Raw genomic sequence first — 14393 nt, forward strand, 5'->3', positions numbered from 1 at the left:
CCCCCCCCCCCCAACTGCCATGTGCCACATTGCAGGGTGCCTTCATGCCAGGTCCTGTGCTACCCTGTACCTGTGCATCAGGTCCTGTGCCCCTGTGGTGGGTGCTGCACCACTCTGTGTCTTGTGCCACCTCATGCCTTTGTGCTGGGTCCTGTGCCACGATGGGTTCCATGCAGCTCCATGCCTTTGCACTGGATCCCTCACTGCCATATGCTTCACCAAATGGTTTCCTGCTGCCTCTTCTGACTGCAGGCCCTTTGTTTTCACTTGATTCCAACATGAGGCTTTGTTTTCCTCATTTTGAATGGGGAAACAAACCTCATCTTGGAGTTGAGTGAATACAGTAGATCCATTAGAACTACTAGATGCTGACCATTTCTGAAAAACCAATGGATTTATGTAGGTGTCTAGAGGAATATGTACTTGTGACAACTTTGAGGGCCTAGTCTTTGGGAAGGAGGGAAGCAGAGGAGTAGGGAGATATGTTCCTTCTCACCAAGGGTTGAAAGGCACTGCCTTTGCATCTAATTTTGTCAAAGCCCCTGTTGGAAAAAAAGTTGATACCTTTTTTGTAATGAGTTACAATGGTTAATAGGTAATAGTCATGTAGTAGCTGTGATGATCCAGAAAAAGTGAAAGGGGCAAAGCTTTTTGTGAGTGATATCTTTTACTGGGCTAACTATAGAATTGGGATGCAGATAAACAAGCTTTTGGGTTATGAAGTACCCTTCCAGACAGTTTTCCCTTGCCCTAGATGTGTTGTTTTTCCTCAGCGACCTGAGGAAGGTACTTCATACCCAAAAGTTTATCTGTATCCCACCCAACTATGCAGTTTGTCCATGCAGTTTCTCTTTAATATCTGTTAAGTTTTCTGTTTTGAGAGATGGAGTAGCTTCAGTTCTCGTCTGAATGCCTGCTCACATGTACATTCCATGCTTGTACATTCCTGTTCCTTAAATACTAAATTCAGTGATCTTTTTTGCCTTTTGGATCTGTACAATGCACATTTTCTGGCCTCTTATGCTTATTGCTGCGTGCAGTACATACTTCCCATTCCTTAGGCTTTTTTAGTTGCCTTGGCTCAAGATAGACCTTTTCCTGCCAGAACCAGTCCTTGTCTGAGACCCTTATCCCATTTTTGGGTCCATTGGCTCTGCTGAATGAAATTTCTTCATTGGACTTTTCTCTTAACTCTGTCAATGACACAGTTATGGGATCATGTGAGAAGCAGTGGACCACATGACAGCCTCGGGAAACATTCTGGTTTACAACTTGATGCCCTCAAGGATCCTTCCCTGCCTTTTAGACGTGTCCCTTCTGGCTCAGGGCTTCTCATCCAGGGAATGAATCCAGGGGCAAATTACACCAGCCAGGCTTCTGGTCTTCAGCCATATCACTTTGACTTCCCAAGTGCCCCTCTTCATGAGGCACAGGCCAGTGCAGGACCCAGCATGAAGCAGCTAGGGATCTGGGAATGCATTGCCCATTGTTCTGCATCAGGTAGGGGGCCCAAGGCAAGATAAAGGGCATTGTGCGTGTGTGTGTTGCCCAGTAAAACGGATTAGCTGTAGTGGAGCATGTACCACATCTGATCCACTTCAGTTGGGCAATGTCTTTTTCTACCCTTAGTGCTGTCATGCGCTCTCTCTCAGAGAAGTACCCCCTTTCTCTGAGGGGTCAGGGCCATTATCAGTCTCCTAACCAGGAACATTGCAATTCCCCAAGTGCCTAACCAAGGTTTTCTGTCCAGCAAGAGATTCCACACTCCAGCAAGATCTGAACCTAATACTTGCATCTCTCCTGGGTCCGTAACAACCTACTCTCTAATCTGCTCGTCTACAAAGATTGCTTAATGGGGTCACACCTGTCACCAGCCACTGATTGTGGGTTCTCCACTGAACTGTCTTATCCATACATGCCTGGGGACTCACTCTAAGCTTCTAACTAAGGTTTTCAGATTCCATCTTGTCAACAAACCTACCTCCTGCCCAGCCCTGAAACCTCTCCCCCAAAGAGTGACTTTTCATAGGCCTGACATAGAGAGAGGCCTGCCTTTTTACCTGCATAGAACTATAAGCTTTCATAACCATTTCCCACCTTTGAGAGACCTGCCCGTTCTTGGACTTTGTGCTGTGGATGTGACTAGATTCTAAATGAACTGATTTTTATTTGTGTGCATGTGTATGCCATCTTCTTTCTGTTCATGTGTACTCCATTGGAAAGATCTTGCTTAATTACGTTCACATATGATAGTTTAATAATAACTATATTGTTGGCAATGTTTTGATGGCATAGAAACTTAGAAGGGAACTGTATTTTTAAAAACTTGAAGTTGTTTTGTTACATTTTCTGTGAAAAGGCATTCAAGACAAACAGCCTTCATGTATTAAAAAGTGCTGTGTTATACTAAATGCAGCCTGCAGTGTCCTAATGAGATTCTAGCCCAAGCAGCTAAGAAGGTACGATCTTAAGCTTTGCGCTGAAGTATGGTGAGCAGTAATTGCTATCTGAAGTTTAATATTCTTCACAGTTTAAACATGTTGTACCAGTGAGCATATTTCTGGTTATAAGCCAATTTTTTTCTTCTGAAATCTTGATTTCTTAAGTTGTTTCAGTAAAATAAAAGGGGGAAGGACAAATCCAAATAAAACTGTTTCTTGATGTGTTTATATAAGAGGCCCCAGGAAGTGCTGTTTATGAGTTCCAGGCCACAGACTGAAACTGATTTTCATCAACACAAAGTGGAATGCAGCGTAATGAGCCTGCAACTGGTTAAAATCAGACCACTTCTAATTGATTATGCCTGTCTAAAGGAGATACAATTACAAAGACATTTTCAGAGTGCAACCATGCCTAGTCTTTTCCTATGTTACATATATTTCTGTCAATGATTTGTTGTCTTTAATTAATAAAATCTGTCATTTAAAGTCCAGCGTAGTCCATATGGAATTTGCTAAACAAATTCAAATCGATTTAAAGTGTAGGACAGGGAAGTGAGGCAGTGGCAAAGACTTAAAACTATCTTACTGCAAGAGAACATATACTGAGCTAAATATTTATCTTAAAAGACTAGTTATTCTATCTAACTACTTTCGACATAACTGTTATAGGATGCACATTATCAATATATAGAAATTTATGGCAGAAATCTGTATAGTTTAATCTCTATGATCCGTACACACAAAGAACCTTCTTTGGCATATGTCATAACAAATCATATACAGTAGTCATTTTCTTGAAGCATATCTGGCCATTGTTCATTTACTTTCCAGGATGAAAGTTCTTATATTCCTGAAGCAGTATGTGAAATTTTGATGCTGTGAGCTAGCTTTTGGTACACTTCTGGACTTCATTGCTGAAGCTCCACCTAACCTAGAGATAATGCAAACTTGCAAGAAAAGTGTTAGCCTTTACTTTTCTTAGAAGATTTAACTGCAGCAGAAACTGGTTCTTCCCAGATTTTGGAGAAGCATTGGAACTCAATAGACATAACTGTATTCTGCTAGAGAGCAAACAAGTATTCTTTTATCAAATAATACCCCCCCCCCACCTTCTGAAACCCTAAATAGATGGGAACAGTGGAGTGTCTGGAAAGTGCCGAAGCTTAAGGATCTTTTGTGCTTCTATGCTTCATATATTGGGAGAATTTTTAAGTGGAGAACAGGCCTCCATTAGTATTTCCTTAGTTTTGTATTCTTGCATGTCAGCTTTAATATGTGAACGTTAACTCTATTTGCTCTAAATGGTGGAGTTGTTGTTAGGAATAATAATATTGATGATGTTTATGGTGATGATAATTGTCATGTTGGAAATATCTTGTGGGCTGGAACTAACACAATTCTGAGAGAATGGACTCTATAGTTGTCAGAGTAGAAGTTAGTAGTGGCCTGTTTTCCCAGGCAATTAAGTACGACTCTGTACAAAGCCAATTAGGGGATCTCTTTAGCAGCTCCAGTTTCAAAAGGGTACTTTTCAGAGTAATATCACATTTAGTCTTAAAGTCAAAACTTACTAACACTAACAGGAGAGATTCAGGGATGTACTGATAGTTGCTCTCAACTCATGTCCAAAATTGCCTTGCATTTAATCTAGCCGGATCATAATGGATACCTGATCGGCTAAACTGTAGAGGTGTACACAGCTGTGCGTGATGCTAACCACATCATTCCCTTTTATACTGTTGCCTGTATAAAGTGGTGTGCCTTGATTAGACTTGCCCAAAGAGCCGTCTCTGGTGGATCTCTTTGGAGTAGGAATGATTGGGAAAATTATAAATTTACCTGAAGCTAAAATTCCAAAAATTCTGCCTTGCATAATAAGTTCTCCTTGTAATGTTAAAGTGGGGTAGGTCATTATTCTGTGTAGCACAGTCTTCTTGAGATTACAAAAAAATAACTCTTAACTTGTATGCTACCTTAAGCTTTTTATTCCTCACAACAAATGCATGTAGGTCTTACAGTTATTGTGACCTTACCTAATTGGAATTTTCAGCAGTTCATTTGAGTTATCCCCACTTAAGTTAACTCCTCTCTTGTTAGACCAGCTTCAGCTGTGAAATAACACTTGAAATGAGAGCGAGGTTGTGTCAGTAGTTAATGCATTCTGCTAACTCAACCTGTAGCTTACTCACCTGATGGACTAGCCAACTTGAAATGAAAGCACCAAACTGAAGTCAGTGTTTTTTATATATTCCCAGGACTCAATTCAGTGGCAACACTTGAATTAATTCTGAAAGAAAGACAAGTACCATATGTCTGTATGTAGGTGGTAAATGTTTAAGTTATTTAAATATTATACCATAAAAAGTTACCTCTTTGGCTTTATCTGCACTGTGCTCTATGCTTTTTTTTTTCACCTTTAGGAGGAAGCCACACACTAATAACTGCTTGCAATTTGTCCTGTTCAGAACTCTACCTTAATTGTCCATGTGTAAAATGAAAAGAATAATAAAGTTTATTTACTTCACTGGGCTGTTCATTAATGTGTTTGAGGCACAATGATAAATGAAAATCAGGGCCATCAATACACATTAGGCAGATATCTGAACTATACCAAAGTTTTTAATTCTGAGTGTATGAAGGATAAATCCACCCCCTAGATAAAACTTTAGATTATAATACCCAACTGTTTCAGAACATGGAATTAATTTTATTAAACCAGAACATTGGGCTAGCCAACCAAATTTCCTGTTGACTTGCCTAACTGAAGGTCAGTGGGTATAAACTATCTAGAAAGATTCTAAAAATATGCTTTAAATCTTTACTTAACTTCAGTCAAAATAATGGCATTGACCATGTGCCACATTAAACACATTTGCACCCAAAGTTTACATAATTTATGACATAACGAACAGAAATTGCTTTCAATTTGTTCAGATGGAATTTGTTAAATTTAACCTAATTAGACCAAATAATCAAAGCAGGCATTTGTAAACCAACAATGTTTTTATTCTCAATAATTGCTTGGCCATACTTCTTAGAGATTTAGGTAAAGGAAGTTAAAAGTATCATTAAAATAGCTAGCCTTATATTTATCCCTGTCACAAATTTTAGCAAATATAAATATATGGGTCTTTTAACTTTTACCATTTAACCATTGTCAGTGTCTAAGTCAGCCTCTGAGAAAGGTTACTTTAATTAGCATTTAACTTCCTTTTAAGAGTATGTGGCATAAAATGGAAAAACAAATGGGCCAAGTCTTAAAATGATATGAGACTCGTAGTTGCTTATCACTGAGACAAGCTGTTTGAGACTTTTCTACTTCTTTTTCAGAAACAGGTCACCATGAAACATTTGGGGTTATGACAATATAAGGAAGCTAAAACAACTTTCATTACATTTGCCAGAAACTCAGGACAAGTACAAGTACTATACATTCTAATTATCAAAGAAAACCTCAATGTATTTGACTAAAACAACAGCATTATAAAATATTTTAAGGAGATCATTCCTATTACTCAAAAATGTTGATCGGCCAAAATGCCTGACATCTTTATTGACGGGTTTTTTCTTGACTCTTTCAGACATCCAAGACATTTTTGCTATTGCCCATGTTGATAACCAGCAGAATATAGATACCTAAAATAAGCTAAATCTGTTTAAGATTTGATGCTTTACTACAGTAGAGCATTAGAGTCCAGCAAGTAACACATTGTCTCTAAGAGGGTGGAGTGGGAACAAAGCACCCTGGGATGCTGTAGGACTTCTGTGGCTTCTTTCAGAAGAGAACGTATACAGACATTTGCTGTCCCAGTAGAAATTCCACCAGAAGTGATTTAACCCTGGTTGTTCTGAGGTTACGTTTCTTTTGGAGTAGCCATTTTTGCTGTGGGAGAAAAATCCTGAACATCTGTACACTTGTGATATCTGCTTTGAGAGCAGTGACTCTCCTAGGAGAAACTAAATGTCTGTACGTGGCCATTACTGTCTGCCTGAGTCTGAAGAGAGTCTCTGAAAGAGAAAAAAGACTCTCTCCTTCCCGAAAGCTTTACAATCATACTGAGAGGAGAATAGAATAACATCTTCATCAATGATTTGGACATTGGTGTCAGAAGCGGACTGGCCAAGTTTGCCGATGACACCAGACTCTGGGGTAAAGCATCCACACCTGAGGACAGGAGGGTGATCCAGGCAGATCTTGACAGGCTCATGAAACGGGCGGATGAGAACCTGATGGTGTTCAACACCGAAAAATGCAGGGTTCTCCACCTTGGGAGGAAAAGCCCACAGCATGCTTATAGGCTCAGCAGTGCTACGCTGGTTAGCACTACAGATGAAAGGGACTTGGCGGTCATGATTGACCACAAGATGAACGTGAGCCTTTGATGCAATGCTGCGGCTAGTAAAGCGAGCAAAACGCTGGCTTGCATCTGTAGACGCTTCTCAAGCAAATCCCGGGATGTCATTCTCCCGTTGTACTTGGCCTTGGTGAGGCTGCAGCTGGCGTACTGTGTCCGGTTTTGGGCTCCACAATTCAAAAAGGATGTGGAGAAGCTTGAGAGAGTGCAGAGGAGATCAGAGGTCAGGAAAACAGACCTTATGATGAGAGGCTGAGAGCCATGGGACTCTTCAGCCTGGAAAAGTGCAGGCTCAGGGGTGATCTGTTGGCCACCTATAAGTTTATCGGGGTGCTCATCAGGATCTGGGGGAATATCTGTTCACCAGAGCGCCCCAAAGGATGATAAGATCGAACCGTCACAAACTCCACTGCAACTGATTCAGGCTAGACATAAGGAAGAATTTCTTCACTGTCCGAGCCCCCAAGTTTTGGAATAGACTGCTGCCGGAGGTGGTTCAAGCACCCACTTTGAACGCCTTCAAGACACATTTGGATGCTTATCTTGCTGGGATCCTATGATCCCTGCTGACTTCCTGCCCCTGGGGCAGTGTGCTGGACTCGATGATCCTCCAGGGTCCCTTACAGCGCAGATGTCTATGAAATCTAGGCCCATTGCTCTGGAGTCATCATGGTTCACTTCTGCCACTTTTAGATGTTATCACCAACCCATTCTTTGCTGTTCTTGTAGCTCTAGGAAATATCATGGTAGTGATATACCTGGCATCCCTGATGACCTTAATCCAGTTCTGCACTATCCAGGCACTCTGCAGAGCTTCTTGCACTTGTTTTTTCTTTGATGAGCCTTGGATGCTCCATTGAGCTCTGTGCAGTTGGCTACTTGTTGGTGACTCTTGATATTTTTCATGGACTGTGTTTCTCCCCTTTGGCATTTGCTTCAGATTGTGCTGCAAAATGGGACTGTGATCATAGTAAATGATTCTCATCTTCTTGTTTCCTTTGTTACATGCTTGGAATAACAGTGAAGTAGCCAATAATGTTAACATTTAAATTATCATCATTAGACATCTGGATTAACATCTTTTGAGACTTGGGGCAGTTCATACTTTTGAAAAGCTTTCTTTAGATTCAAACAAACATCACTTCATCAGACATTATTGGTTCATGGCTTCGTGTGTAGTAACTAGAAAATCTCTGTGCTGTGTCAGAAATAGATTGACCATAAACAAACATTTTCAGCTTTCAGCCCCAAATATTATTTATCATTCCTTTAATTTAAAACATACTAAGTACAGCATTGTGCTGCTATCCTTAACAATGTTATACCAATTGAGCTTATGTCAGTTCTTCCATGTGTGTCGTTTTGGCTCCTTTTTAAAATACTGATATACCGACCTTGATGTTCAGGGTGTTTCACATTCCTATGAAACCACAGTGGTTTTTCTTTAGAAGAAAACATCCTGTTTATGTGCATAAAAACGTCACATTCTAAATAATTACATACATATTTTGCATTGTGCTGGCATATGTTTTACTGTTGTTCTTGTTCTTTTCTCATTTGTCAACAGTTTATTCTTTCCTTCTAGTCCTGTTTTATTTTCATAAAATAAAGGGAAAAAATAACAATAAAAGGATCATGTTATCATGACTAAAGCTCATGGCACAGTTTAACATTCTCTTCTTAGCTCTAACAAGCTTCCAGATTTGATCTTTAATGTTTGTAAAGCCAGGCCCTGAATATCTAGCATTATAGAGGTACAAAGGTTTCCAACCTGTCTCTCATCCCAGTGGATGCCTTTTTGAAACTGCTGGAAACCTCTTAATCCCCACACTTTGGAATTTGCTCATCATTCCTCAATCATTTCTGTACCAGAAGAGTGCAGTGCAGGCACAGCAGCAGTCCACCTTACAACCTACCTTTTCAGAGCAGTCAGAAGAAGGTTTCTCTTTAAACACCATTTCCCACAGATTTTTTGTCTCTTGAGAGATGTTTTGCTGTGGGGGAAGGAATACTCCCTTCCCACTAGCAGAACCAAGTAGTAAGGTCTCCCTTGCCTGTCCATGATCTTAAGATGGAATAGTCCAAGAAGCAAAATCTGGAAGCACAAAAATGTACTCCTTGTAAGGAGATTTCCTTCAGATTCTCCAGTTACCAACTGTTATGAAACTCTCAGGAGGTCTTGATTGTGGTAATAGGTGAAGTTTCTAGTGACTTTCTGTGTATCTAGTCTTAAGGGACATCTTGTTCTGATTGTTTAGGTACCCCAGAAAGAATAAAATTAACTCTTATGTTCCAAACCTGCAGATTCATAGGGGTCATTCTGTTTCCGTACGTTTTTTGAGGAGGGAGGAACTTCCTGTCCGTCTGTACGTACAGTTACAAAGGCTCTGGGTCTCATCACGGAAGCTGTGCCATAGTCAAGATTATTTAAACAGAACTTCAGAAATGTATTTTTGCCCTTTGTAATATATGTTAATAATGGCCAGGAGCAGATCCCATGGGGGGGTTCAGGATTCCCTCTCTCTTTTCTACCCCCATCCTTTGATGTTCCACTCCCTATACTTAGGCCTTGGTAAGATTTTCCCGAGGCGAAGGCAGAATCTCCTCTCTAGATTTCTTAGGGCCAAAATGTCTAAACAAGTGAGCAGACCTTTCTTCTCTTCATGAGACTTCTCTGTTGTTCTGAAATTCTTGCATCTTGTGCATTTGAAACGAATGGGCCAACATCCATTTACTTTCTGTCCATTAAAGATTGTTTTATGGTAGGTGTTACTTAGGCTAGGAGAATCTCCGAAAGTAACTTTATTGGCACAAAGCATGCTTTGCTGTCTATGAAAACAAAGTGGTCCTATGTGTCCTTGATTCTGACAAAAGTGTGCAACATACTGCACTTCCCCAAAAAGTTGTCTTTTCCCCCTTAAAACACTTGCAGATGGTATTATTTAGAATATGTAGGTATTTCTGGAGTTTTGGAAAAGTAGGGCAGGGTCAGTACAACTTAGCTATCATTTCGTACATTTTAAAAATTTTTATGTGCAACACCTTGAGCTATCTATGGTCATGTTCGTCATCTTGCAAACAAAGCAGGTAGTTAGTTAGCTGGTAAAATACACAACTAGGATTACTGAAGGAGACTTTAGGAAATGATACTTGATGATTCAGAAATCAGGATTCTTCCCTCCAAGCTAGTATTGATTCAGTGGTGCCAAGGGACACTGCTGCTATATATCATGTATGTCAGATAACCTGTAGTATACAAGGTACTGGGCACATCTACATGTGCAATTAATGTGAAGCAATAAACTCTGGCGCTTGTTGCTTCAGTGTTTATTACTCCTGGGTGTGCTATTTGAATGTGCACCCAGGACTGCAAGATGTTGAGCCAGGTCAGAGCAGCCCCAGCTGACAGGGAGCCCCAGGGTCAGGCTGCCAGCCTAGGGCTGCTCCCCCCAGCTTAATATGCTGCAGAGGGCTGGCTGGGGCACAAAGGTGCTTCAGCATGGCATTAGCTGGCAGGCAGCCCCTGCACTGAAGCACCCTTGTGCCTTAGCCAGCTAGGACGGCATCTACACATGCTGCTGCGGAACTAATTAATTCACTCCAACCTAATAAGGGTCCATGTGCAGATGTGCAACATTTACTGCAGAGTTAATTAGTCAACTCCACAGTAAATGTCTCCTGTAGGCATACCCACTGACTGATTTCTGATCACATTCACCATCTCTGGTAATGTCATTCTGTTGCTTATGTCCTTTCTACTTTCTAAGGGATGTTTCACTTCCTGACTGACTGGTTATCAGTAGCTCATAAAGCCTCTATCAAAATTACTAGGGAGGACAATAGTATATGTCTGACTTTAGACAGCCTCTCCAAGATAGTTTATGGAATTTGTCTCTCTCGTTTAGAATTCAGCGATTTTGCAGGTAGGTTAATCTCTGCAATGTATTATAAATGAAGTCAGAGGGGTGTGTGTGTCTGTGTGTGTACACACACACAATAATTGGATTCCTCATGTGGGGAGAGGGCCCAGTTCTGCTTTCTCACAGTTTAATCTTGTAAATTTACTTGCTTTCCATTTGTGTTTTGTTTCCTCCTTCATTCTTGAGGCTGTTGTTGAAACTGGTTAAAGAGGAATGGACAAGACTCCATTTGCAGCTTGCCAACACCACTGTTTAGTTGACCAAAGGTTGTACCTGTTCCCTCTTCCAGCAACTGATCATCCGGACCATGCACAATGTTTCTGCATGTGAAGAAAAAAGAAGCAACAGCAGTTCTTTACTGTTTTTTAATAACAGGGCTAGACATTTATTTTGGGAAGCAACATGTTTATTGGTTTAGGCAAAGGTTTTGATGTTGGCCAAAGAAGAGAGATCAGGTAAAAGTTGCAAAGAAAAATAAATATTTACATGAAAACCAGAAAAGGTTTCTTAGTGCTAAAATTAAAAACATGAATATTTTTTATTTGAGAATATTCATGCAGAAGAGCATTGGAAAGAACGTGGAGCATAGGTGATAGCAGCAGCCTTTCTGGTTGGTGTCTTAAGTATAAACAGATATGCAAACAAAGATGTTATCAGCTGGGTCTGATGTTCTTGTTGTTGAGCCTTCTAGTACCAGAGGACTGGTTCTAAAGCAAGGAGCTAAGCCCAAATTATCCAACCTCCATCAGACACAGAGAAGCTGGAAACTGTCCAAGAATTAGAAAAGGTTTCTGGTATGTCCAGAAAATAGGAGAGATCTGCCAAAATGGCATTATTCCCCTGAAACGTTCATTGCTGATTCTGCAAGACTTTGGCTGTGCCAAAACTAAAATAATTCCCCTCAAAACCAATACTAATTTGCTAAATAAAACTATGTTGTCTGTTCAGCCTTGAAAAATAGTAGTGAGAAGAGTATACCAGACCCAATGTAAAATCTACTTACCTTTTGGTACCAAGGCAATGGAAAAACAAAATGCTGTACTTGCATGTTGTTTTTTCAATGATTGGATTGACTAGTTGGGCTGGTGGAATGTGGTGTGCCTAGTAAACACTTTAGGACAGCATTTAAACCATTTGAATCTAGATGCTCAAACAATGTCCATGTTTATACGTTTGATTTCTACTGTACTGTGGCGTTCACTAAGTTAGGCCATGTGAAAATCATGACCCTGGAGTCTGCACCATGGAGAAAGCAACCACATAGTTTAGAAATTATTGAATGTTGGCAGCTTCTGGCATGTTTGAGTAGTTACTGTGTGTGCATAAAATTATGTAACGCCACAGTGTTCTATCTAAAGGGATTGTAGAACGTGCAGCCCCTTGAAAGGGAATCAAACAGGAAGCCTGGTTGCTTCAAACGGGTGAGCTAGGAGGTGGAATACAGCTGCTTCAACCACAGGAGTTTTATTTGCTTTGTGGCGGGTTCCCTGTCTGTCCGTTACAGTTTTATGGCTGCTTCAGTCTACATCAAGGGAATGTGAAAGAGTCTGTTATGAAAACACAGCTAATAAGACTAATGGGTTATGCAATGTGCCTGAAACCTCTTTCTTTCAGATATAACATATCCTTGGAACTTCTCCAAAATAGCTCACAAAACACTTTGAGATAAACTTAGAAAGTCAGTGTGGTGATATATGTCAAACAAAGTAAGATGGCTTTATAGAGACACAAAGAGAAAGTGGAGATATTTTCTTACAAATATGAAATTTTGGGAGCTATTTCACCAGATAACTTTTCTCCATTCTTGCTATCCTGATTTGTATTGCTGTTTTATGGAAGTATAACAAATTTATGACAATATTTTGATAGGCTTTTGTAACAGTATTCAGCACACAGCTAAGTTCAAAAAGCAGTCACGTTGTGTGGAATTATGCTATATTCTTAATCAGTGATTCTCAACCAGGACACTCTTTTGAGATCTTTTGAAGGGTGATGTGAGGTATGAGGAGATATGTGCAGGCTTGTGTTCATCCCCTGCCCTCACTGCCTGGCACTTTTGTAAGGAGGTGAGCACTGTAATAAATAAATAACTTTTGAAATGCAGTGCTGTTCAGTTCACAGAAGTTATGGATAGGGTGCCTCAAATCAAATGAGGGGTGTTTGAAGTCTAAAAAGGTTGGGAACCACTGTTCTAAATACTGGAGAAGGACAAGGCTAATTTATTGCCTTGATGTTTGTTTCTGTAGTGACTTTTGAGGAAAAAAACTGCAAATCAGCCCATCCTTGTTGCCGGACTGCTGCCTTGTTTATTGCAGGATAATAACGGATAGGTTGTGCTTGGCCTTAGAAGTACCCTGAGTTCCTAGTTACTTTGGTATACTGTAGCAAACATTCTGGTAATCTTCTGGTCATTTCCCATGAAACACAGTCCTGTGCATATATTTGAAATGGAGGAAATTTTTGGCTTTTCCCATTAGCAGATGGTTTGCTATTTTCAGCTATGCTGAAGACTAAAGAGAAGGGGATGAAAGTCAGAGATTCCTGAATATTATTCTGTATTGATTTTTTTCACCCCTTTTGTATCAATGCTGCCAGTTTTGTTAGGGCCTTAACTCATCTCTTACCATGATAACATTTTTCTGTTAACTTTAGGGTTGATTAAGAGGTCCTCAGTGACTCCTGCATAGTCTCATTGATTGACTTGGAAGGGCTGGTAGAAGTATTAATGCTTGGAGTTCAGTTATCCAGTTCTGCTGATGCCAGTGAAATGGCATGTTGTTCTCTCTCTTGCCTGTTGACTCTTGCAGGAGTGGGAGAGGTAGAAGAATAAAAAGAAATACACATTTTTGTCAGTAAATTCTGCAGGTGAGACTGAATACACATGGGTAGCAGATCTGTTGACTGGTAGGGTCCCATGTTTACATAGTTACTTTCCAAAGTAAGACAGTAGGGATTTTAGAAGCTTCAGCATTGGCCACCTTCTGCTCCAGCTAAGTTCGTTTTGAAGCATAGATTCATAGATGTTAGGGTCAGAAGGGATCTCAATAGATCATCGAGTCCAACCCCCTGCATAGGCAGGAAAGAGTGCTGGCTTCAGATGACCCCAGCCAGATGCCTATCTAACCTCCTCTTGAAGACTCCCAGAGTAGCGGGGAGCACTACCTCCCTTGGGAACCCATTCCAGATTTTGGCCACTCTAACTGTGAAGAAGTTCTTCCTAATGTCTAGTCTAAATCTGCTCTCTGCTAGCTTATGGCCATTCTTTCCTGTGACCCCCAGGGGTGCCTTGGTGAGCAGAGCCTCACCAATTTCCTTCTGCACCCCCATGATGAATTTATAGGCAGCCACAAGGTCGCCTCTCAACCTTCCCTTGCGGAGGCTGAAGAGGTCCAGGTGCCCTAGTCTCTCCTCACAGGGCTTGGCCTGCAAGCCCTTTAACCATACGAGTGGCCCTTCCCTGGACCCTCTCCAGGTTATCCACATCCCTCTTGAAGTGTGGTGCCCAAACTGCACACAGTATTCCAACTGCAGTCTGACCAGCGCCTGATAGAGGGGAAATATCACCTCCTTGGTTCTGTTTGTCATGCATCTGCTGATGCACAATAAAGTGCAGTTAGCTTTTCTGATGACTTCGTCACACTGACGACTCATGTTCATCTTGGAGTCCGCTAGGACTC

At 40.8% G+C, this 14393-nt stretch overlaps 1 protein-coding gene across 4 annotated transcripts in view; it reads left to right on the forward strand.

Moving 5' to 3' along the window:
• THADA (THADA, armadillo repeat containing) overlaps positions 1–14393 on the forward strand; it is a 368709-nt gene that overhangs the window by 257627 nt on the left and 96689 nt on the right. The gene's annotated exons all lie outside the window — the stretch shown is intronic.

The sequence above is a fragment of the Gavialis gangeticus genome, unplaced genomic scaffold (assembly GCF_001723915.1).
Source record: "Gavialis gangeticus isolate Ggan-Ray unplaced genomic scaffold, GavGan_comp1, whole genome shotgun sequence".
Lineage (NCBI taxonomy): Eukaryota > Metazoa > Chordata > Crocodylia > Gavialidae > Gavialis > Gavialis gangeticus.